Below are 26,042 nucleotides of genomic sequence, written 5' to 3' on the forward strand. Positions count from 1 at the left end.
GAAAGTACGGAGAGTTCCCAGATATCCCCTACTTCCCCACACACAGCCTCGCCCACTACCAACATCTAGCACCAGAATGACATCTTTGTTATAATCGATGAGCCTACATGGACACATCATTATCACTAAAAGTCCACAGTTTACACTAAGCTTCACTCTTGGTGCTGTTCACTCAATGGGTTTTGAAAAATGTATGATGACATGTGTCCACTATTATAATATTATACAAAACAGTTTCACTGCCCTGAAAATATTATGTGTTCTACCTAGTCATCCCTACCTCCCTGCTAACCCCTGGCAAACACTGATTGTTTTACTGTTTCCAAAAGTTTTGTATTTTTCCAGAATGTCCTATAGTTGGACCATACAGTATGTAGCCTTTCAAACTGGCTTATGTTTTCACTCAGTGACATAGATTTAAGGTTCCTCCATGTATTTTAAGGCCTTAATAGCTCATTTCTTTTAGCAATGAATAATATTCTATTGTTTGGATGTCCCACAGTTTATGTATCCATTTATGCACTGAAGGACATCATTGTTGTTTCCAAGTCTTGGCATTTATGAGTAAAGGTGCTGTAAATAGTCATGTACAGGCTTTTGTGTGGACATAACTTTTCAACTTATTTAGGTAAATTCCAAGGAAGGTAACTGCTGGATCATACGGTAAGAGTATGTTTGATTTTGTACAAAAACTGCCACACTGTCTTGCAAAGTGGTGCAGCCACTTTGCATTTAGTAGTTTGCATTTTTCTAATGGCATATGATATTACATTGAGCATCTTTTCATATACTTATCATCTCTGTTTGTTCTTTGGTGAGGTCTCTGTTAAGGTTTTTGCCCATTTTTTAATCAAGTTGTTCATTTTTTAATTGTTGAGTTTTAAGAGTTCTTTGAAGATAACAGTCCTTTATCAGATATGTCATTTGTAAATATTTTCTTCCATCTGTGGCTTATCTTCTCATTCTCTTGCAGAGCGGAAGTTTTAAATTTTAATGAAGTCCAGCTTACCAACTTCTTATTTCATGGATCATGACTTTAGTATTATATTTTAAAAGTCATTGCCACACCCAAGGTCATCTAGATTTTTTTCCAGGGTTATTATCTAGGAGACTTTAATAGTTTTACATTTTACGTATAGGTCTATGATCCATTCTGAATTAATTTTTGTGAAAGGTGTAAAGTCTCTGTCTAGATTCAGTTTTTGCTTTCCATTTGGATATTACATTTTTCCAGCACCATTTGTTGAAAAGTTTATCTTTTTCTCTATTTCATTGCCTTGTTTACTTTGTCAAAGATCAGTTTATTATATTTATGTAAGTTATTTCTGGCTTCTCTATTCTGTTCCATTGATCTATTTGTCTATTTTTTCACCACTATCACACTGTCTTTGTTACGGTATAGTGTTGGTTATCTGATTTTGTTCTTCTTCTTCAATATTGTGTTGGCTATTTTGGGTCTTTTTCCCTTCCTATAAACTTTAAAATCAGTTTGTTCATGTTCACAAAACATATTGCTGGGCTTTTGATTGAGAATGCATTAAATCTATAGATCAAGTTGGGAAGAACTGACATCTTGACCAGGTAAGTCTTCCTGTCCATAAACATGGAATATCTTTCCACTCATTTAGATCTTTTTAAAGTTCTCTTATCAGAGGTTTATACTCTTCATTATATAGAACTTCTGCATGTATTATTAGATTTCTACCAATTTCATTTTGGGGAATGCTGATGTAAATGGTATTCTGGTTTTTATTTCAAATTTCATTTGTTCATTGCTGGTACATAAGAAAGCAATTGACTTTTTTTTTTTTTCTTTTTTTGAGACAGGGTCTTACTCTATCACCCAGGCTGAAGCACAGTGGCATGGTCATGGCTCACTGCAGCCTTGACCTCCCAGGCTCAAGTGATCCTCCCACCTCAACCTCCCCAGCAGCTGAGACTACAGGCACATGCTACAATGCCTGGCTAATTTTTCTATTTTTTGTAGAGACATGGTTTCACCATGTTGCCCAGGCTGGTCTCGAACTCCTGGGCTAAAGCAGTTTACCACCTCAGCCTCCTAAATTGCTAGGATTATAGGCATGAGCCACTGCACTTGGCTGCAATTGACTTTTGGATGTTAATCATATCCTGAACTAGTTCCAGGAATTTTACTTGTTGATTCTTTCAGATTTTCTAAATATACAAATTTTAAAGTTTTGTTACACCAATTTTTTCTTTCAGTTATTGTCACTGAAGCAGCAGAGGTAGGGGAAAGGGGTTTGTGGACAGAGACCATTTTTCCTCCAATTTCCCCAGGATGAACTGAGCAGAGCTGGAATTCAGATCACAAGATACCTGGAAGGGTGGCAAGTGGAAAGGCAAGATAGTGGTGAATAAGAAAATTACCCATTTTCCAGATATTTTTGCCTGATTCTCAGCTATTGTTTCCCACCTCCCTTTCCACAATGTTTTCCTTGCCCAGACAACTGTGGATAGTTGGAGATCTTCTCTCATTCTCAGGGCTCTGGACAATGCCTCCAAAATTTCTAACTCTGAACTGTCTGGTCCTCAAGTTTGTTCTTTTTCAATCCTGGCTACCCAACTGGTCTCCAAAGTCTCTTCAGTTAAGCAGTCTGGGGCTGGAGGGTGGGGAGATCTTTGCTGATTTATCCTACCCTTCACTTCCAACCACCCAGCAGGCCTGGGCCAAGTCAAGCAGCCCCTACAAGCAGTATCCTACGAATGTGTATTCAACATTGATTTGGTCAGGATATGGAGAAATGTATTATTTTTTATCAATAAAAAGTCTAAGTAGAAACATATTTTTAAAATAATCCACTTCTACTAGCTGAAGAACAGGAAATGTGCTAAATAAAAGTTTAATGATCGGTTCCCATTTTTCTGAAGCTCATCTCTCTTCAGTTTTGTTTATTCGTAATTTTAAGAATAAGAAATCATTTTGAGAGGTATATGAAAGGGTGGGTTAAACCACTCATTCTCAGGAAACAGTACTAGGCCAACTACTGTTGACTCAGAAGTTTCAACTGACCAAGAGTGCACAGGTGCATCTCAGAACTATCCATCTTAGATGCACTGCTGCTAATAAAGTGTTGTTTTCATTTCCTTTTGAGAACTGTCAAAAGACAAAATTACAACAAATTTAGTTAGGTGATCTAATTGGCTTTTATTTGTGATGAATGGATCAGGGTACTATCTCCCATAAAATTTTAGAAAAGGTGGCTGGGCACCATGGCTCATGCCTGTAATCCCAACACTTTGGGAGGCCAAGGCAGGAGGATCATTTGATCCCAGGAGTTTGAGAACAGCCTGGGTAACATAGAGAGACCCCCATCTCTACCCAAAATCAACAAATAAAATAAAAAATTTAGAAAAGGTGATCTGATGAGCTAAGCAGAAGAGGTGGGCTTTATAGGCAGAAAAGGGGTTTAAAAAAAAAAAAAGCCGAAATAAGGAACAAAAAGTGAATCGGTCATTTCAAAGTTACTTTCCTTGTCATGTTAAAGCAGGGGGGACTCCTTTATCATGTCAGCTAAAACTGGCCTTGTTAGGGGATTTGGCTACACTGTCTTTCCCTCTTTCTCTCCCACCCCTCCTTAGTTTCTTGGAAGGTAGACGACTTAGTTTCTGTTTGGTGACATGAAACTTTAACATGAGTGATTCCATGTTGGTTTGATCTGTAGAGGCCCAGTCCAAATCAATAACCTCCCACAAATTTTAGTTAAAAGAATACTGCTGCCAGGTGTGGTGGCTCACGCCTCTAATGCCAACAATTTGGGAGGCCGAGGCGGATGAATCACTTGAGGTCAGGAGTTTGAGACCAGCCTGGCCAACATGCTGAAACTCCATCTCTACTAAAAATACAAAAATTAGCCAGGCGTGGTGGTGTGTGTCTGTAGTCCCAGCTACTCAGGAGGCTGAGGCACGAGAATCGCTTCAACCTGGGAGGCAGAGGTTGCAGAGGTTGCAGAGATTTCATCACTGCATTCCAGCCTGGGCAACAGAGCGAGACTCTGTCTCCATTAAAAAAAAAAAAAAAAAGAGAGAGAGAGAAAAAAGAATAGTGTCTACCTCAGTGTTACTGGAACCAATTTTCATCTCCACAACTACACAAGGAGTTGATAGAAAAACTGGAGTAATGAACACTGTTTTCCAATTCATCTCACTGGTGTGTGGAGTTGATTTGGTTTTGCCAGTGTTATTTAGCATCTTTTTAAAATCACCCCTCTCCAACCCATCTCCTCGTACAGCTGCCCACAGGCCTGGCTCAGAAATCTGTCTCAGAAACTGAGTCCCACCTAGTCTAGTCACAGTTTCTTTATGAACTACTCTGCCTTGGCTCACTGACTTGAAGTTGACAACTTACTCTTGAATAATTTAACTCCTTTCTTGGAACTGACTTCTTCGTCAGACTTCTCTTAACTTTCACTTCTGCATGTGGGAAGAAAGTAAAGGTATTAGAGACCCACTATGTAACTGGCTGCAGGGTACATGCACCCTATTTCCCCATCCCTGACAGCAAAGGCTCGTACTCAGCCTGATGTCTGGGCATAATATAAACCTAGCTTGATCTCTATTCATCCCAATCTGCACCTTTACTTACTTGAGTGTGATGATTTGTTTAAGATGTTTTGCTTTAGTCAAGAGGGTATGGAAATATGAAAAAAAGAGATAGATTGACTCATACTGTAGTTCTACACTGACACATTGCAGCAATATTAACATTAATTTAAAATTCCACGTTCCACAAGTGTATTTAGCAATGTAGTTCTGGGAGGTAATTTGGAAATACATACCAAAACCTTAAGAATAGTTATATTAATCAAGAGTCTTGATTGCCAAAGACAGAAAGCCAGTTCAGATTAGTTTAAATAAACAGGGGAATTTATTAGGTCAAATAATTGGACAAGTCTAGGGAAGCACCTTGCTTCGGTCATGGCTGAGACCAGGAACTGAAATTATGGCATCAGGCTGGGCGCAGTGGCTGACACCTGTAATCCCAGCACTTTGGAAGCCTAAGGCAGGAGGATCGCTTGAGGCCAGGAGTTCCAGACGAGCTGGGGCAACACTGTGAAACCCTATCTCTACAAAAATAAAAATAAATTAGCCAGGCGTGGTAGTGCACACCTTAGTCACAGCCACTGGGGAGGCTGAAGCAGGAGACTGACTTGAACCTGAGTTTGAGGCTGCAGTGAACCATGAACACGTCACTGCACTCCAGCCTGGGTGACAGAGTGAGACCTTGTCTCCAAAAAAAAAAGTTGTCAGTAGGAATTCCCCTTTATCACTTCATTATTCAGCTCTGCTTTCTTCCATGTTGGCATCAAGAGGGACCTCATCAGTCCCAACCTTAAATGATTTTTGGTGCCATTTAAGAACTTCAGAAGGAAAGAGATGTTTTCATCCAAGAGTTATTATCAGACCTAGAAAAATTCCCTCTTATTGGCCCTACTTAGATCATATGTGCACTCCTGGACCCGTCACTGTGCCTGGAGTGGTAGGAGACAGTGCACTCTGATCAGTCCCAGCCGTGTGATGAAACATTTTACCAGTTGTAGGAGAGGCAGATACTAAACAGCAATGAGAGAGTGAGGTAGGAGGTCAGTTCTGTCATGTGAAAATGAGAAATTCTGGGCAGGCAGAAACAAGTGATACCAAAATACAATGTTCATCCTCGTCTATGAATATTTACCCTTAAGAAATAATCAGAAATGTTAGAGAGTTATGCAGTTATTCCTCACAGAATTATGTATAATAATAAAAATTGGCTGAACATGGTGGTTCATACCTATAATCCCAGCTTTTAGGAGGCTGAGATGGATGGATCACTTGGGCCTAGGACTTCAAGGCCAGCCAGGCAACATAGGGAGACCCCTGCACTAAAAAAAAAAAAAAAAAAAAAAAATTAAAATTAGTCAAGCTTGGTGGCACATGCCTGTAGTCCCAGCTACTCAGGAGGCTGACGTGGGAGCATCACTTGAGCCAGGGAGGTTGAGGCTGCAGTGAGCCATGATCACGCCACTGCACTCCAGCCTGGGTGACAGTGAGACTTTGTCTCAATTCTAGAAAGAATTGAAATGTTTAATAATAAGGGATTTCTTGAATAAATTGGTACCTGGATTCAACAGAACATTATGTGGCCTTTGAAAAGTATTACAGAGGAAAACTCAGCGACATGAAAAAATGTTCAAGGTCTCTTGTTAGGCATAACAACAGTATGCAGATCATGATCCCAACTGATCTTGGGATTATGTACACACACACACACACACACACACACATATCTATCTATATACATTTTATGCATATTATATACATTTTATCTGTTTAAAACATAATGTAAATGTTATGAAAGAGTGAAATAATATACTTTGCAATGTTGATTACTTCTAGTTGTTGAAATTAGGGATACTTTTCATCATACTGGTACTTTTCTCTATTTTCTACAGTAAATATGTCTTTTTAAAAATTAAAAACATTATTGAAAAGCCTTTAATTCCTCCCTACCGATTTAAAACTGATCATACTATTCCTGTCTGTAAGAAAAGGAGCTGAAATGGAGGGTCTAATTACTGGCAAATAGCAATCATCGGTTAGACATTAAGCAGAGTATTTAGAATAATAAATTATTCACCAGTATTTTAAGATTAGCTGAAACCCAAATGTATTCTCTATTATGTCTTATTTCCATAGTTCAAGGCTTTATTTGTATGCACACTGCTGACTTTTTCAGAATTAATCAACCAGCCAGCTCCATGAAGAAAGTAAAGGCCCAGATATCAGCACAGGGAGCGATTCAGGGTATCTTTTCTAAACTTCATAATTACTCTTGACTGTATCTGTAGAAAGCTGAATGCATTTCCGTGCTGCTAGAGACAGGGAATTTTTCTCAATAGCATCAGTAACATTCAGATTAGAGGAAACTACTTCAGCAAAATAGAGAACAATAAACATCCTAAATGACCAAACCTGTAGCTCCTAAATTGCTTGCTCCGCTCATTTCAGTTTTCCTTGGAGAATTCTGATTTTGAATGAGACTTTGCACCATCCAAAGAGCCTCTGCATTATTCACTGTCAGGAGAGAGGATTGAATAACTGGTCTCTCCCCAGTTTACCAACCAAGTATCAATGAGCCAAGTCTTCATACACCCAAAGGGAAAAACCTTAATTATGCCAGTGACTACAGAGATGTACAAAATTTAGGAGGAAGGACAAAGAGTGACACTCTTGTTCACTTATTTCCACCACTGTCCCTCACTGACTTGTGAGCTAGTCCCATTTCTTTTCAGATTACCCAACAAAAGAAGCAACTTGATGCCACAGGAAGATGGAAAACCCGGGTGCTGGTCTCTAATGCAGATGACTTCTGTTTCTTGACATCCTTCCACCATGGGGCACAACTACTAATAGAAGCTTGTTCAACAAACAGTCCTCTTTCTCTGGCAAGACTGTTCTTGTCTCCTGAATAGGAAGCTTAACAAAGGGTGTCAGATACAACAGTGGCCCACTTAACACCCTTTCTTCTTCCTTACTAACAATTCCAAGTTTCTGTGGGGCGGCAATGTGCCTAACTTACAAACTCTATTTCCCAGGGTGGCATTTATAGAGATCTCCTTGCTTGGAGAAAGGACTTGGTACCCACTGTGAGGAGCATGGTTAGCTGACGGCCTCCAGTTATTAACTCCTGGCAGCTTTCAAGCTGAGGTCATGCTTTTCTCGGGGCAGCTCCCAGCCAACAACTAAGCAAGATGGTGGTATGAAGGCCTGCCCATTTGTACCCGACACAGGACTCCCCCAGCAGGCAGCCTTTGCTTTGGAGCTGCATGGTGGGCTGATAGAGTCTTTGTCAGGTCTGTATCAGGGAACGATGGCTCCCCTGCCCAATCCTGCTTCCTTCTTTCACAGATGTTACTCCCCATTAAACCTTTTGCACACCCAATTCCATCTCAAGCATCTGCTTTCTGGAAAACACAACTGGTGACACCCAGCTTCTCCGGTGACTTTGGCAGGCAGATGACACCATTCTGGCCAGTGAGATGTAAGTGGAAGTTGTTGGATGGGATGCTAGGAAAGTTCTTTCCTCGAAAGCTTTCTCAGCTGACATATGCTGTTTTGCTCTTTGCGTTTTCCCTTCTTTTTTTTAGCTGGAATACAGATGCGTTTTGAGGGGTAGAGCAGCCATCTTGTGACAATGAGGTAACAAGCACAAGGTCTAAGACCATGTGCTATGATAGCAGAGTAGGAACATGGAGGGAGCCTGAGTTCTGGGAGGCACTGTGAAGGGATCATACCAGCCTTGACTGCTTACCTCTGGATTTCTTATTTGTGCAACACATAACTCCCTTACTTGTTTAAGCTTTGATATGTCAAGTTCACAGGGCATTTTCTTATGTCCTCTTCCGAATTCACAGGACGTAAGAAAATGTTCATGATATGTTGTTAAGCAAATATAGCAGGTTATAGAGCAATGTACAGAGCAGGTTACCAACTATTTATTAACGTGTGTGTGTGTGTGTGTGTGTGTATATAAAAGCACACAATACATACATATGCCTTTTATATATGTATATTTTAACACATATTATATACATTTTATCTATATAAAGATAAAAGATGTGCTTAAGAAGAAAAGGAGGATGGTAATACCCACCTATGCAGCTGAATGGGATAAATCAACCTCCTGCCACAAAGGGATTGGGAGTGACATCCAGTTTACCTGTTTATTCCTTCTCCCGTAAGGTTTTGACTCATGAGAAATAAAACAATCAGTATGTGAAAAAAAATTCATACAAAACAAAAAGCGTATATTTACGAATTGTATAATACACACTGATTTGTCTAGAAAACTGCAAAGCCCTATACTATGTATAATTCAAGCTAAGAGGTTATTTTTCTATTAGAGTAAGAGAATTCCAAATTTTTACTTTGTTGTCATCTGAGAGTTCCCAGTGAGAAGGTGAGACACTCAACCTTTAAATTACTGAACAAGAGAAGCCAGGCAGCTATCCATGCATGGGGTAGGAGAAAGGGATTTGAACCAGAAATAAGAAAATTTAAATTGTAGACAGTCCACTATTTGTAAATTTTATTCCTAACGAATTAAAAACCAGGCAGCTCCCCATGCATGGGGCAGTAGAAAGGTTTTGAACTAGAAATAAGAAAATTTGAATTGTAGACAGTGTACTGAAAAACTTTATTTGTAAAGAGGGTAATATGACTTGTCTTACTTTCTTCACAGGATGTTGTAAATTCAAATAAGATAGTTACTGCAAAATGCTACACAAATGTAATTTTTTTTTTTTTTTTTTTGAGATACAGTCTTGCTCTGTTGCCCAGGCTGGAGTGCAGTGGCGCCATCTCGGCTCACTGCAACCTCCACCATCCAGGTTCAAGCCATTCTCCAGCCTCAGCCTCCCAAGAAGCTGGGACTACAGGTGCGCACCACTGCGTCCAGTTAATTTTTGTATTTTTAGTAGATATGGGGTTTCACTGTGTTGGCCAGGCTGGTCCTGAACTCCTGACCTCAGGTGATCTGCCCACCTAGGCCTCCCAAAGTTCTGGGATTACAGTCATGAACCACCATGCCCGGCCCACAAATGTAAATTAATAGCAACACAAACACCAGGCTTCCGCACGCCAGGCACTGCGCTCCATACTTTATAGATTTCTAACTCATTCAATCCTCTCAAATAGCCAATGAGATGATGCGATGTGATTATGAGGCCCAGAACACTGGGCCCCAAAATACCCTGAGGTCAGTTCTCCCTGATGTATGCATTTTAGAGGTTGTCGTACTTACGTTTAACAAATATGGTTCATTAGTATTTTTGTACATTAATAATAGCAAGTATGTTTAATTATGATCTAGTTAAACACTGAGCCACTTCTATTTCTTGTGATTCTAATTATTATTATCATTATTATTATTGAGACAGGGTCTCACTCTGTCACACAAGCTGGAGTGCAGTGGCCTGATCATAGCTCACTGTAACCTCAAACTCCTGGGCTGAAGTGATCCTCCCACCTTGGCCTCCTGAGTAGCTAGGATTACAGGTATGCACCACTACACCTAGCTAATTTTTTATTTTTTGTAACGAGAGAGGGTCTCACTATTTTGCTCAGTTGATTTCAAACTCCTAGCATGAGGCAATCCTCCTGACTCAGCCTCCCAAAACACTGGGATTAGAGGTAGTATAAACCATTGTGTCTGGCCCTGCTTCTAATTATTTTTGAGATAAGAATAAAGAAAGAAAAGAAAAGGAGACTGTTGGTTGAAGAGAGAAGGCCAGACATGGTGGTTCATGCCTGTAATTCCAACACTTTGGGAGGATGAGGTGGAAGGATACTTGAGGCCAGGAGTTCAGCCTGGGCAATGTAGTAAGACCCCCATCTCTACAAGAAAAAAAAAAAAAAAAGAGGAACCTTCTTTCACCTTTTCCTCATGTATTTGTTTTAGCCCAAAGAAGGGGAAGCCTCTGCTGTACTTCTGCCCTCTCTTAATTTATCCCTTCTTTTTTTCCTTCTCATAGGAGTGACTGAGATGATAGTTGGGGGCATTCATTGCACCAGTTTCACTAGTGGGCTAGACCAATATTGAAGGCTAAAGATCAGTGCTTGTGACTGTTTCGTCCTCTCCTTCACTTCTGAGCCCATGTCCACAGATTCTATTTCACTTCCTGGAAGGGCGGCAAGCACACGTGGATGGGGCTTGAAAACCACATTTTAGAAGGAGGCTTGTGGTCTTTGCCTTTTGTCTGCTGCTTGGGTAAGTAGAACCAGGGTCTACTCTAAAGGTTCTACCTGTGTCTTCATAGAAGCATGCCTGAAGATGCAGGTGCCAAGATCTTCTCTGCCAGAAGGTTTTCCTGGCCTTTGCAGCTCTCAGCAGACAGGGTATCTCCACTCCGCAGCTGGTCCTCCCGTTCTACCTCCTCTGCCCTGCTCTGGCAGAGCCCAGGGCTTTTATGGACCTCAGAGGCGAGGAAGTGCTTGCCGATTGGTTCATGCGCAGCCAAGGGCAGGCCCAGAAGAGGCACCACAAGTCCCCACTCCCAGCCTTGGGACTGGCAGCTCAGCTCCCAGCCTTCAGGCCTTCCCTGACCTGAAGGAGGGGCCTTATTAGGGACCTGCCCCCTTCCACCCAGGAATCTCTCCGCCTCCTGCTGCCATTCATGGCCCCCAGGCTCACGGGACTTTACTCTGAGATCCAAGCAGGCCATCCACAGCAGGGAGAAGCCAGGCAGCAGAGGCAGGCACCTCTGAGCCTGCAAGAGCAAGGGGTCCTTCCCAGCACCCGAGAGTGCAGGGATGCCTGAGTTTGCAGCCTCCGTTTGGGCAGCTGCAGCGGAGGCCTACGGAGCTCCTGCCCCATTTTGGAAGGGGTGTGGCTCTCTCCGGCTTCATGGACCCTGCAGCCCCAGCGGCGCCTCCCTGCTGCAGCTGGGGAGATGGCAACAGCAAGCTGTATGGAGCAGTGGCTGCCATCAGTGGCACCCTAATCCCCTAACAGAAATCCAAACTGTAATTTGTGAAACTTCATCTCTTCTGCTAGACTGGAACTGCATATTCTTCTCTGTCTCTGGGTATGACATAGGATTTGACCCATAGTAGTAGTGACTTAAAAAATGCTTATTGGATAAATTAATAAAGTATTTTTTAAGTAAAGTTTGAAAGAAAATTTGTAAAGGAGCATAGATTTCCAGAAAGATGAGAAGGTAAACTTAGCTTAGACTGGGCAAGGAGGGATATAGACTTTCATAAAACCAAGCCAAAGTACTCTGGACTAAAAACAATACTGAAATTTAGAACTAACAGAAGGATACAAACTGAAGGGCCAGAGTCAGAACAGAAGAGCAAAAGTCCTCAGGCAGTAGCAGACATGAAAATTAGCTGTCGGCAGTTGAGCTGCTCTACTATTCACCTCTCTCTATGGGTAGGAATTTGAAATATCCACTATCTGCCTCCTGGCAGTTAAAGCATCTTCAGAAGTACAGTCAAGATATCTGTCAATATCATGTGTTTTACATGTCAAATGGAAGCAAACTAGCATGTTACAGCTTAAACTTTTTAAAACATATGTGAAAAGTGTAGGCAGATTCTACTTTTTAAAAATATTGTTTTGTGAGTTAGTGGAATTTTTATCAAAATAATAAATGTACTCAAAAACAAATATGAAAAAATAGTAGTTCCTGCGGCACCATTCACCAGTCCCCAAAAGCATATCGCAATAGTCAACTCTTCATTTTTTATCTATTTCTTTTAGCATATTTCTCAATAATATGATTACATTGCTATTTTTGATTTACTAGCTTTAAAAATGTATTGACTTCCTTTGATGGAGAATAAAACTCACCCCCAATTTCATTTTTCAACAGAACTCACCATTTGGGGACAAATCAATAGTATTATTATAAATATGTAATTATTGTTTACTGTTGAGATAAATGACTTATGATTATGATTTTGGGTTTCTTCTGTTTGCTTTACATCTCTATTTTTCCTAGAGTTAATCACTGCCTTATTTTTTCATTTGTTTGATTTTCTTTTTTTTTTGAGGGGGACAGAGTCTCAGCCTGTCACCCAGACTGGAGTGCAGTGGTGCAATCATGGCTTATTGCAGCCCTGATCTCCTGGGTTCAAGCAATCCTCCTGCCTCAGCCTCCCAAGAAGCTGGGAGTACAGGTGCACAGCACCACACCTGGCTAATATTTGCATTTTTGGTAGAGACGGGGTCTCACTGTGTTGCCCAGGCTGGTCTAGAACTCCTGGGCTCAAGCAATCTTCCCTCCCCGGCCTCCCAAAGTGCCGGGATTACAGGTATGAGTCACTGTGCCTGGCCCAGCTTTTCACTTTAAAAAAAGAAAAAAAACCCATTAGCTATATCTCTTCTTCAAAATCTCGATTTTTTTGCCTTAAAAACCACTTTCTCCCTCCAGCATTAAGCCTTCCTAACAACTATTCTCACCTTCCGGGATTTCTTTCCTGTTCCCTCCCAAACTCTCTCTTATGCCAAACACTTCAGCTCTGCCCCAGTCTAGTGTTCTTAACTTGGTGCAACACCATTTGTTTCTACTTACACCAGTAAGGCAAAGGCCCCTAGATTGATTCTCTAGTTAATTAGGATCCATTGTTCTTAGAAGTCAGTGACGGATTATTAATGATATATTTTCCTCTTTCAAGATCAAATTCAAAATAATGAATTATTATCTACACTAAAATAAAAATTGAACTAATTTCAGTTTTTCCCTTTATAAGGAGATGCACATAAAAATCTAGGTTTACATAGCACCGAATTTCCAGTTTTTTTTCAGATATGTTAGATTCATGCATGGGTAGCTGTCCAAGCAATCCAACAAAGAGTGGGTTAGTTGAAAGTGGAACAAGTGAAATCAAGACCGTCATGGAGTCTTCCAGAGAAGGGCAAGTGAAATGGAGCACAGCTGGGGGTGGGACTGGGGTAGAAGGCAGTGTAGCATACAGTGGTTTGATTTTCTGGGCTGCAAAGAACTGTTGGACTTTCAGGTAGAGAATCAGGTGGGGACTAGATTACAGAGGGTCTTGGGGCCAAACTGAGGCACTGTGAGTTTTTTTTTTCAAATCAATAAGCAATGACAACAAATTCCTGTGGAATGTCAAAAACTTATCTTGATAAGTAAAAATGGAAAGAAGTGTGAAAAAGAAGGAAGAGAAAAGGAAGAGGAGAGAACCAAAGAAAAAAAGAAATAAAAGAATCCTAAGAGTTGGAAGAAATCTTGGCATGTACTTTTTTTCCTTTTTTTTGAGACGGAGTCTCGCTCTGTCACCCAGGCTGGAGTGCAGTGGTGCGATCTCGGCTCACTGCAAGCTCTGCCTCCTGGGTTCACGCCATTCTCCTGCCTCAGCTTACCAAGTAGCTGGGACTACAGGCATCTGCCACCATGCCCTGGTAATTTTTTGTATTTTTTTTTTTTTAATGGAGACTGGGTTTCATCGTGTTAGCCAGGATGGTCTTGATCTCCTGACCTCATGATCCACCCGCCTCTGCCTCCCAAAGTGCTGGGATTACAGGCGTGAGCCACTGCGCCTGACCTTTTTTCTTTTTTAAGTTAAAAAAATGGGGGTCTCTCTATGTTGCCCAGGCTGGTCTCAAACTCCTGTGCTCAAGTCATCCTCCCACCTTAGCCTCCCAAAGTGCTGGATTACAGGGGTGAGCTGCCATGCCTGGTGGGCATTTATTTATTTAGCCCCACCTCCTGCCCAGTGCTGGAATCCTTTCTTCAAATCCAGTAATCAGAGTTCTATATCCCAGAGCTTACCTAGAATTTTAATTTTAACTTTTTATTTTGAGAAAATTGTAAATTAACCTGCATTGTGAGAAATTCTGTATACCCTTCATCCAATTTTCCTTGATGATGACGGCTTACCTAACTATAGTACAAAATCAAGCCAGAAAATTAATCCTGATATAATCCATCAACTTTATTCAGGTTTCCTCAGTTTTATAGGTACTTGTATGTGTGTGTGCGTGTGTATGTGTGCGTATTTTGTTCTTTGCAGTTTTATCACAGGTATAAATTTGTATGACCTCCACCACAGTCAAGACACAGAACGGTTCCATCACAGGGATACCTTATGCTTCCCTATTACAGCCACAGATACCTCCCTCCCTATGCCACCTGCCCTAACCCCTAGTAACAACTAATCTGTTCTCCATCTCTGTAATTTTCTAATTTGAGTAATGTTATTCCATTAGGTCATTCTTGCATTGCTGTAAAGGAATACCTGAGACTGAGCAATTTGTAAAGAAAAGAGGTTTAATTGGCTCACAGTTCTGTAGGCTGTACAAGCGTGGTGCTGGCATCTGCTCAGCTTCTGAGGAGGCCTTAGGGAGCTTTTACTCATGGTGGAAGATGAAGCAGGAGCAGGTACATCACACAGCCAGGCAGGAGCAAGAGAGAGAGTGGGAGGGTAAGTGTTACACACTTTTTGAAAAACCAGATCTCATGGGAACTCACTCACTCTCACGAGGACAACACCAAGCCATGAGGGAATCTGTCCCCATGATCCAAGTGCCTCCCACCGGGCCCCACCACCAACACTGGAGATTACATTTCAACATGAGATTTGGGGGAACAAGTATCCAGACTGTATCAGTTATATAAATGGAATCATGCAGTATGTAATCTTTTGCGATTTGGCTTGTTTCACTCAATATAATTCCCTGATAACCCATCCAAGTTGTTTCAAGTATTAATGTTTTACTCCTCTTCATGGCTTAGTAGTATTCCATGGCACATGTGTACTACAGTTTATTGTGAATAAAGCTGCTATGCATGGAAGGAAAGGATAGGAGGAGATTTGTAAAAGGATACAAAATTACAGCTAGACAGGGGGAATAAGTTCTAATAGAGCTGTAAGATGACTACAGGTAACAATAATATATTATATAGTTTCAAATAGCTAGAAGGAGGATGTTACATGTTACCAACACAAAGAAATGATAAATGTTTGGGATGATGGCTACACTAATTACCATGATCTGAGATCATCATACATTAACTGCATTGAGACGTCACTATGTACCTCATGAATATATATGATATTATTTGTCAAATAATATAAAATAAAATAAAAATTTTGTGAGCATGCTTGTAGAGGGTTTTGTGTGAACATACATTTTCATTTCTTTAGGGTAAATGCTCAGAAATGCAATGGGCCACATGGTAGTAGCGTGTTTCATTTTTTTGGGAACTGCCAGACAGCTTTCCAAAGTGGTTGTACCATTCTACAATCTCACCAGCAACATATGAGTGACCCAGTTTCAATACATAGACATTTCATTTTGTTTTATTCAGCTACGGAAGGGATTTTATTTTTATTTTATTTCTATAGCTTCTGGGGTGCAAGTGGTTTGTGGTTACATGGATGAATTGTATAGTGGTGAAGCCTGAGATTTTAGTGCACCTGTCACCCGAGTAGTGTACATTGTACCCAATACGTAGTTTTTTATCCCACACTCTCTCCTATCCTCCCACTTCTGAGCCTCCATAGTCCATTATACCACCCTGTATGCCTTTGTGTATGCATAGCTTAGCTCTCACTGCTACATGAGAACATACAGTATTTGGTTTTCTATTACTGAGTTACTTCACTTGGAATAATGGCCTACAGCACCATCCAAGTTGCTGAAATAGCAATGTTTTGTTCTTTGTTATAGCTGAGTAGTATTCCATGGTGTACATATACCACATTTTCTTTATCCATTCATTGGTCGATGGGCCCTTAGGATGGTTCTGTATCTTTGCAATTGGAAATTGTGCTGCAATAAACATACAAGGGCAGGTATCTTTTTGATACAATGACTTCTTTTTGAGGGGGAGATACCCAGTGTTGGGAATGCTGGATATACTGGTAGATCTCCTTTTAGTTCTTTAAGAAATCTCCATACTGTTTCCCATAGAGGTCGTCCTGATTTATATTCCCATAAATAGTGTATAAGCGTTCCCTTTTCATCATATCCTGGCCAACAGCTATTGTTTTTTGACTTTTTAATAATGGCCATCCTGGCTGGGGTAAGGTTATGCTATCTCATTGTGGTTTTAATTTGAATTTCCATGATGATTAGTGATGTTGGGCATTTTTTCATGTATTTGTTGGCCATTTGCCTATCTTATTCTGAGAATTGTCTGTTCATGTCATTTGCGTAATTTTTGATGGGATTATTTGTTTTTTTCTTACTAATTTAAGTTCCTTGGAGATTCTGGGTATTAGTTTTTGTCAGATGCATAGTTTGCAAATATTTTCTCCTGTTCTGTGGGTTGTCTGTTTACTCTGATGACTATTAATACACAGACTTTTTAAACAAACAAAAAGATTTTTTAAAAAAATAAAACAGTCTGGGTGCAGTGGCTCATGTCCATAAGCCCAGCACTTCAGGAGGCCAACACAGGACAATTACTTGAGGCTGGGAGTTTGAGACCAGCCTGGTCAAGGTAGCCAAACCTCATCTCTACAAAAATAAAAATAAAAAAGTTAGTCAGGCATGGTGGTGCATGTCCATAGTCCTAGCCTCTGGGAGCTAGCTAGGACTACAGACGTGTATCATCATGGAGGATGGGCTTGCGCCCAGGAGGTCAAGGTTACAGTAAGCTATGATTTCACCACTGTACTCCAGCCTGGGTGACAGAGCAAGACCCTGTCTCAATAATAATAATAATAATAATAATAAGTGATGAAACAAAAAACTTAATGCAGATTTAGGCTTGCTTGTTGTCAACATCACTGCCTTCCTCCTATGTAATGGAAAAGAGGAACCAAGAATTCTATTTCTTAGAATCCCCTTCCCCATACAGTTCCAGAGTAGCATCTGCAAATGAGAGGCACACAAATGAACTGCAGAAAGTAGGCAATAAGGTGAAGTCATCACTCTCTGGAGGCCACTCTAGGCGGATATGTGGGCTGACTGTAGACCTGAAGTTCCCAGCAGTTTCTGGATGAACTAACCTGTGGGAATCCCCTATTTTAGACAGTCAGCTGCATGCAGGCTGTGATGACTTGTGGGAGCTTCCCACAGGTTTCTTGATTTTATTATTATTCATTTTTAGTTACCTTGCTGTGTTATATATTATGTATTATCTCAAAATGACTGATTCTGACAATGGTTGTGACCTTTTGCTAATGGCACGTGAACATGGAGTGTTTGGGTCAGGATCGAGTTCAAATACATAAGATAAAAAACCCAACTAGCTAGCTTACACAAGTCAGAAATTTGTTTTTTCTCATTTGTCTTCTCATGTTAGATCAATCAAGGCTGTCGGGTTGTTCTGCGACATCATCAGTGTTGACCCGTCTCCTTCCTCTGTCTATAATCCTGTCCATAGTGCTGGATTCTACCCTCGAGCTTGTCTCATGATCACTGGACAACTGCAGCTCGTTAGCATTCCAGGCAGAAGGAAGGAGGAAGAGAAGAGGATACGTGCGTGAGTACTCTCCTAGATGCTCCACCCAATGACCTCTTCTGACGTATCTTTGACCACCACGATCTGCAAGGGAGGTTGCTAAATATACTTCTCAGGGATGTGGATAAAATATGCCAGGGAGCATGCTTATGCTACAAGTATTTATTGTTTATCTGAAATACAAATGTAAGTGAGAGTCCTGCATTTTTATTGCTAAGTATAGTATGTACAACCCTAATACTTTTATCTGACCAAATCCATTGCCGTACTTGGCAACATGGGGGTTCTAATTGGAAGCTGAGCAGGCAACTGGTGGTCTCTGCCATGTTGAGTCTTCAGTCTATTGCTTGGTCTCCCACTTTTTAACCCATGCCTCCTCTCTCTATCCCTAGAGTAATTAGCCAGTTGTAGTTTTTACTAGGGTTCCCCATCGACTGCCATATCACCTGATTTCTAATATTCAAATGCTTTTTCTTTTTTTTGCAGCACAGTAAACTCCACTATGTGTGTGAAATTTCCCTTGAGAGGTGAATTGGGAGGGGGGCATTTAGTTCAAACTGAATGTTAAAGACAACTGAATTGTAATATAATTTTTCACACTAACTTTATAGCCTGAATCTTCAGTTCCTCTTCCTTATGTAAAATGTCTCCTATCTTACTGCTTTTGTAGCACTTAGCTTTTTGTTTTAATAATTAATTTTAAGGTCATTGGTATAAGAATAAAAATGGTGATGTAATTATATTAAAAGGAGAGCAGAGGGAAAATTGGGAAAGGTGTGGAGAAGCAAACTGTGCTATCATTCATTGCAGTAGGAAGTCAAAATACCATGTTTCACATTGATAAGTCATAAATTGTTGAATGTGCATATTATTTTTAAAGGTTCCTTTGGATTTTGGTGGAGTACAGCAGGAAACTATTGCCTCTCAATATAAATCATTTTGTATTATTCAGTTTTTTTTCAAACCCTGTGATTGAATTATTTCACTGAAAATTAAAATGTAAAGGAGAGGCTGGGCACAGTGGCTCACGCCTGTAATGTTAGCACTTTGGGAAGCTGAGGTGGGCGGATCACAAGGACAGGAGTTCAAGACCAGCTTGGCCAACATGGTGAAACCCTATCTCTACCAAAAATACAAAAATTAGCCAGGTGTGGTGGCGGGCACCTGTAATCCCAGCTACTCAGGAGCCTGAGGCATAGAATTGCTTGAACCTGGGTGGTGGAGGTTGCAGTGAGCTGAGATCACGCCACTGCACTCCAGCCTGGCTGACACAGCAAGACTCCGTCTCAAAAATAAAATAAAATAAAATAATAACATAAAAAGTAAAGGAGAAACTACTGACATTACATGGGAACTTATCTTCTTAGAATGAATAAGACAGCACAGCACAACGCAGCTATAATTAATCAGTAATAAGCACCAATATAGTGGGTCCTAGTAGACAGTGAACTACACAAAGATTGTATTTGGTCTTCAGAACCTTCTCACCTGCAGGGATCAGAAAGCCGTTTGCTGTGCTGTAGATTATCAATGAAACTTAAAGTGCTACATTTTTTCATGGATTTTTTAAAATTTGAAAGGTAGGAAGTATTAAGGTCCAAAAACAAAACTGTGGGTAGAACTCTGGATCTCAGTGGTTAGAGAAGGTCTGGGGCAGCAGGCTTGCATGCTCCTGAAATCCTGCTAAGGACATGGCTAGGCACATTTTACTTGTTGGTAAGGCTGTCACACTAGTAATCATTTACTTGCTCTAGAACGTTGAGTGATATCATTATTATAAGAAATTAAGATAATTTCTCCAACTTGACTTGACTTTAAAATTTAACATAGCCTAAAACAGTTTTGAAAAATAGATAAATCTCTAATTCATAGCCCTATTTTAAATTAAGGCATCATAATATGATTGTAGCTTTAATGGGGACTGTTTTGAAATAGATCACTTTGTGATAATCATAAGGTACACAGTCTCCTCTACTTTCAAGAGAATTGCTCCAACTTACAACTCTGCACTACAGTATAGGCAGGATGTAATGTGATTTTTAAAGTTCTTCATATGGGATGACTGGAAGAAATGTTTCATTCCTTTTTAATTTTATATATTTTAAAATTGGAATAATCTTACATTGTTTTTGTTCATTCTAAAATAAGACACATTCATTGCAAAAATTAAAACATACAAAATTACATAAAATATACTGGAGCAGAATGTATTTTTTTTTCCAAAGAAGGTTGCACCCATCCCACATACTCTTCTTTTATTTATTTATTCGTTTATTTATGAGACAGCGTCTCCCTCTGTCACCAGGCTGGAGTGCAGTGGTGTGATCTTGGCTCACTGTAACCTCTGAGTCCCTGGTTCAAGCGATTCTCCTGCTTTAGCCTCCTGAGTAGCTGGGATTATAGGCACGCGCCACCATGCCCAGCTAATTTTTGTATGTTTAGTAGAGACAGGGTTTCACCATGTTGGTCATGATGGTCTCAATCTTCTGACCTCATGATCTGCCTGCCTCAGCCTCCCAAAGTGCTGGGATCACAGGTGTGAGCCATGGCACCTGGCCCACACTCTTCTTATAATAAGATGTTGACACTCCTCCATTGAGAGGGAGGGTCTGGGTTCCCACCTTTTGGATCTAGACAGAACTCTGAAATTGCCTTTGACCAATAGATTGTGGCAAAAGCGACTTCTAAGGCTAGATCATAAAAGGCAATATGCCTTCTGCCTGGTTCTTTCTCTCTGCACTTGTGTCTTTGGAGCCCTGAGTTGCCATGTAGGAAGTCTACTAACTTGAAACCTCCATGCTGAAGAGATCACATATTAAGAAACACCATAGAGGATCCCAGGTACAGTGGCTCATACCTGTAATCTCAGCACTTTGGGAGGCTGAGGCAGGAGGATCACTGGAGGCCAGGAATTCAAGACCAGCCTGGCCAACATGGTAAAACCCCATCTCTACCGAAAATACAAAAATTAGCCGGGTGTGGTGGTACATGTCTGTAGTCCCAGCTACTCAGGAAGCTGGGACTTGCCTGTAAATGCCTCCCAGGAGTAGAATCCCAGCTACTCGGGAGGCAGGAGAATCACTTGAACCCTGGAGGTGGAGGCTGCAGTGAGCTGAGATCATGGCACTGCACTCTAGCCTGGGTGAGAGGAGAAAAGAAGAGAAGAGACGAAATGAAACATCAGGAAACACCACAGAAGAATAAAGTGAGAGTCCCAGGAATAGTCCCAACTATTCAAGCCTTCCCAGCCCAGGCACCAGAAGTGTGCATGAAACTGCTTTTGAGATGACCCCACTCCCAACCACAGTCTTGCTATAATCTCATGGGAACCCCTGATGCAGAACTCCCCAGTTAAGCAGCTCCCAAATTCCTGATTCACATAAATAGGGGGAGTTAATAAATGAATAGTGCTACCACATTTTAAGAAGAGTTGTTATGCAGCATTCCATTAACAGGACAACCCCTTCTTTCCTCACCCAAGATATAACTACAGTTACTAGTTGGAAGTCTACCTGTAAAGACTTCTTAATGCATATATAAACTTTTTAAAAAATAAGATTATACTACGTATATTACTATATAATCTTCTTCTCTCATTTAATAATGTATCATGGACATCTTTGCATATCAGCACATAGATCAACCTCATTCTTTAACAACCACATAATACTCCCCCACATGGATGTACTACAATTTATTTTCCAATCCCCTATTGGAATGTATATATATGTAAATAGAGTCTTTTAAAAATAAATGTTTATATAAAAATACATACTACAGTGGATCACTTGAGGTCAGGAGTTTGAGACCAGCCTGGCCAACATGGTGAAACCCAGTCTCTACTAAAAATACAAAAATTAGCCGGGCGTGGGTAGTCCAGCTACTTGGGAGGCTGAGGCAGGAGAATCACTTGAACCAGGGAGGGGGAGATTGCACTGAGCTGAGATCCTGCCACTACACTTCAGCCTGGGTGACAGAGCGAGACTCTGTCTAAAAAAATATATATATACATATATATACACACACACACACACATATGTATATATATATTCTGTATTTTGTATAAATTTATAATCATACCATCATACTATTTTGTAAACTACTTTAATATTCAATATATTTCACTTCCATGCTATTAGATGTTCTCTAAAATATTACTTTTATTGCTGGAATGATAGCTATCATCTGAATGTATCATTATTAATTTAAATGAGTCTATTGTTGGACATTTATGTTGTTTTCTATAAAAAAATGCTGCAGTTATCATAATATTGGATACACTTGTCCAATAATTCTTTAGAATACATTTCTAAAAATAAAAATGCTGAACCAAAAGGTATTTTGTACAAACTACTAATTGCATCTGTGTTCCAATTAATGCTCCCACCAAAAGTAAACAAGCATGTGTATTCCCTATCCATTTCTGAATTCTGATCATTTAAAAAAATGTTTAATCTATGCTGATATCACTGCTTAAAATTATTTTATGTTTTATTCTCATTTACATTGATTTGACTATTTTAAAAGATACAGCCAATCTGAGTTTTGGTGCAGACTGCCCTTGAGGAGGTCACTGGAATAGGAACTCTCAACACCACAGGGAGTCCTGCCTGGAGAATCCTAAGCCCTCCTGCCTCCTGGGCCATCAGGTGAACTATAGCCTTGCCCAGAGATGACTAGGTTTCTCACACTGCACCCGTTAGCTTTACTAAGTGTAAAGATACTTATATGGGGCAAAGATACTTGTGAAATATAAGTGACATTGGGAGAACCCCAATGCAGGGCCTTTTTACTCTGGTTATTCTAGGCTACAAAAGGCATTTTGGTCCATTTGGAATAAAAGTGCAAAGTGAGGGAGTCCAGTCTCATTATTTGAATTGGTCTTGCTAGACTGTATTTCAATATGATCTCAACTGATAAATGCCAGGGCCCTTCTGTAGGCTCACAGGAGGGAATGTTCTTACAGGACTGGTTAAGGAGCTCAAGGGCTCAGGGAGAGGCAAAGGTTGGGCCCATAGCTAAGTAACGAACTTTCCATCTAACTATCCCTGTGCCCTGCTAGTGCTGTGCCCAATGTCATGTTCATTTCCATACACAATTCCTCCTTTCTAAAATGCCTCTTCCTTTCTCCAGGTGAGCAGACCCTATGCCTTCTGGCTTTTTTTTTTTTTTCCTTCTGAGACAATCTCTGTTGCCCAGGCTGGAGTGCAGTGGTATGATCTTGGCTCACTGCAACCTCTGCCTCCTGCGTTCAAGTGACTCTCGTGCCTCAGCCACCCGAATAGCTGCGACTACAGGTGCTCACTACCACACCAAGCTACTTTTTGTATTTTTAGTAAAGACAGGGTTTCTCCATGTTTTGCTAGTCTTTAACTCCTGGCTTCATGTGATCCACCCACCTCGGACTTCCAAAGGCTAGGATTACTGGCATGACCCACTGCACCTGGCCCCTTCTGGCTTTTCTAGGTCAGAGGTATCTATCTGTTCCTCACTTAAGGCACTTACCCCTTTTTGCTTCACATTCTGGTTATTTTCTTATTGATTTCCTGTACTCACTGGACTTTAGACTGCGTCTTTTTCACCTTTATCTCTCTCCACAATGTACAATATGATGCTAGCAGTATCTTTTTTATCAAATGTTCCTAGCCTCTCTCCTTTATTTTAAGTCAGAGGTTGGCAAGCTATGGTCCTCAAACCAAATGCAGCTCTCTACCTGTTATTATTTATTTTTATTTTTTATTTTTTTTTGAGACGGAGTCTCACTCTGTCACCCAGGCTGGAGTGCAGTGGCTGGATCTCAGTTCACTGCAAGTTCCGCCTCCCGGGTTCACGCCATTCTCCTGCCTCAGCCTCCCGAGTAGCTGGGACTACAGGCGCCCGCCACCACGCCCGGCTAGTTTTTTGTATTTTTTTTTTTTAGTAGAGACGGGGTTTCACTGTGTTAGCCAGGATGGTCTCGATCTCCTGACCTTGTGATCCGCCCATCTCGGCCTCCCAAAGTGCTGGGATTACAGGCTTGAGCCACCGCACCGGGCCACCTGTTTTTATAAATAAAGTTTTATTGGAACACAGCTATGCTCATCATTTACGTATTGCCTGTGGCTGCTTTTGATCTAAAACAGCATTGTGGAGTAGTTGGGACAGATCTTATAGCCCGCAAAGCTGAAAATATTCACTATCTGGCCCTTTGCAGAAAAGGCTTGCCAACCCTTGTTCATTTTCAGAAAGAAATTTGTCCTTTGGACTGTATCCATTAAATCACTCACTGCCTTTTCTCTTGCCTTATGAAATCTGTAAGCATGATAATTATGAAGTATTTTGAGAAATATTCATCATAAAATAGAATCTCATTTGGGGAAGTGTCAGGTATCAGTTTAAAGGTACTGTAGTAAGCTCATATGCAAGCAAGGAAGTGTCTAGACCCTTGTCAGAAACAGTTGTCATTGAAAAACAGTAACCTGGAATTGCAGATTTGTAGATAATTTCTCAGAGCTTGGTTAATGTGAATCTGCCACATGGAGAGCCAGTTATGTTCCACCCCAGCTGGGATTAGTCTCTCCTTCCTCAATGCTTCCAGAATCCTTCATTCTGTCTGTCACAGTATTCATTTCAATTGGTCTTGTATTAATTTTTTTACAAGTGTGCCTCAAGATAGGGTTATAAATACCCCGTGGTACGGAAGTCTTTTGTTCAATTCTGTTGCTTCCATAGAGTTTTTGCAAGGTGGGTATCGATGAATGTTCACTTAATAAATGTCATTAATGCAAGCATGAAAAATAGGTTTACGACATTGTGAAAACATGGGCAAAACCTCAGCAGAGATTCTTCAAACTGAGCTTCATGCATGTACATTTTCAATACTGTTTATTCTGCTTATGTCCTTGTTTAACTTGCTCATATATGTGTATACAAAGGAAGTCATCTCAAGAATGCCTACTATACAATAGCACTTTGTTGTTTAAAAACAAAACAAAATAAAACAATTCTCAAGAAAAAGAAAACGCCTTGTTTCTAGAAAAAGAAAATGCCTTGTCTGAGGTCAAGTGGTTTTCTCAGGAAATTAACATTATTGTGAACCAGAAAATCCTGCTGGACCCATTTCCTTAACTATTCCCCTTATTGTAAAACTTCAGCAGGTAGTAAACCCTATTTAGCAATCCAAGTGACAGATGACCCAACAGACCTCTGGGTTTTACCTATGTAAAATAATCTTTATAGTCAGGCCCAGTGGAGTCTAACTAGGAAAGCAAAGCACCCCTAGGGTACTTTATTTGCCTTTGTAGAAAGCAGAGCTCTTGGTTGCAAAGTGATAGAAACACAGCTTGAATTAGCCTAATGAAAAAGGGTAGGGTGTGGGGGTTGCTGGTTCAGAAAATCCAAGAAGGAGGTGAGTAACCAAATGATGGGGAAAACTGAAATGCAGCTGGGCCTCAAGGAACTATGGGAACCAAGAACTGGGTGGCTGCCAGGACTCTCTTCTCCATTTGGAATCTCTGCCTCTTTCTATGTGCTACTTCCATTCTTGTTCATTGTAGATCAACTTTCTCTACCAGAAAGGAAACCTAACCATACACAACTTCCTTTTTCCCCCTTTTTTATCTTACAGCTTTACTCTTTGAGAGGGACAGTCCCTCTTCAAATTAATAGAAAAATCCCGGAGAAAAACTTTGAGCCCCAGTTGAGTCAAACCCAACAGGAGATGTGGTCATATAAGAAAATGACAGCCTCTAACATAGATGTGGGTATAAAGAGGAAGAAGAAATGGAGGAGGAGTGACAGTTCCTAAGAGAAGGGGGCTGGAAGGGCATTGAGTTGAAAATTCCGTAGATGTTCTCTGCCTTCTTTTTTAGGGTGTGGGCTATCCTACTTACAAACAAATTCTTAAGCTTTTGGAAAGACAAGAAAGAGAGCTAATGAAGAGCCTCTTTGTGACAGGTGCTTCTCAGCCAAAGGGAAGAAGAGGTAAATGTTCACATTTGTTTGAAGTACAGTCAGTGAGTGGCCAATGGCTTCCCATCAGAAAGGAAGAGAAACTCACAAGTACCTAAAATGTTTAACACCTAAAATGGATCTTCTCAGTAAATAGTGTGAGAGGGCTGGTCTATT

Source organism: Mandrillus leucophaeus, unplaced genomic scaffold, assembly GCF_000951045.1.
Source record: "Mandrillus leucophaeus isolate KB7577 unplaced genomic scaffold, Mleu.le_1.0 Scaffold686, whole genome shotgun sequence".
Taxonomy (NCBI): Eukaryota; Metazoa; Chordata; class Mammalia; order Primates; family Cercopithecidae; genus Mandrillus; species Mandrillus leucophaeus.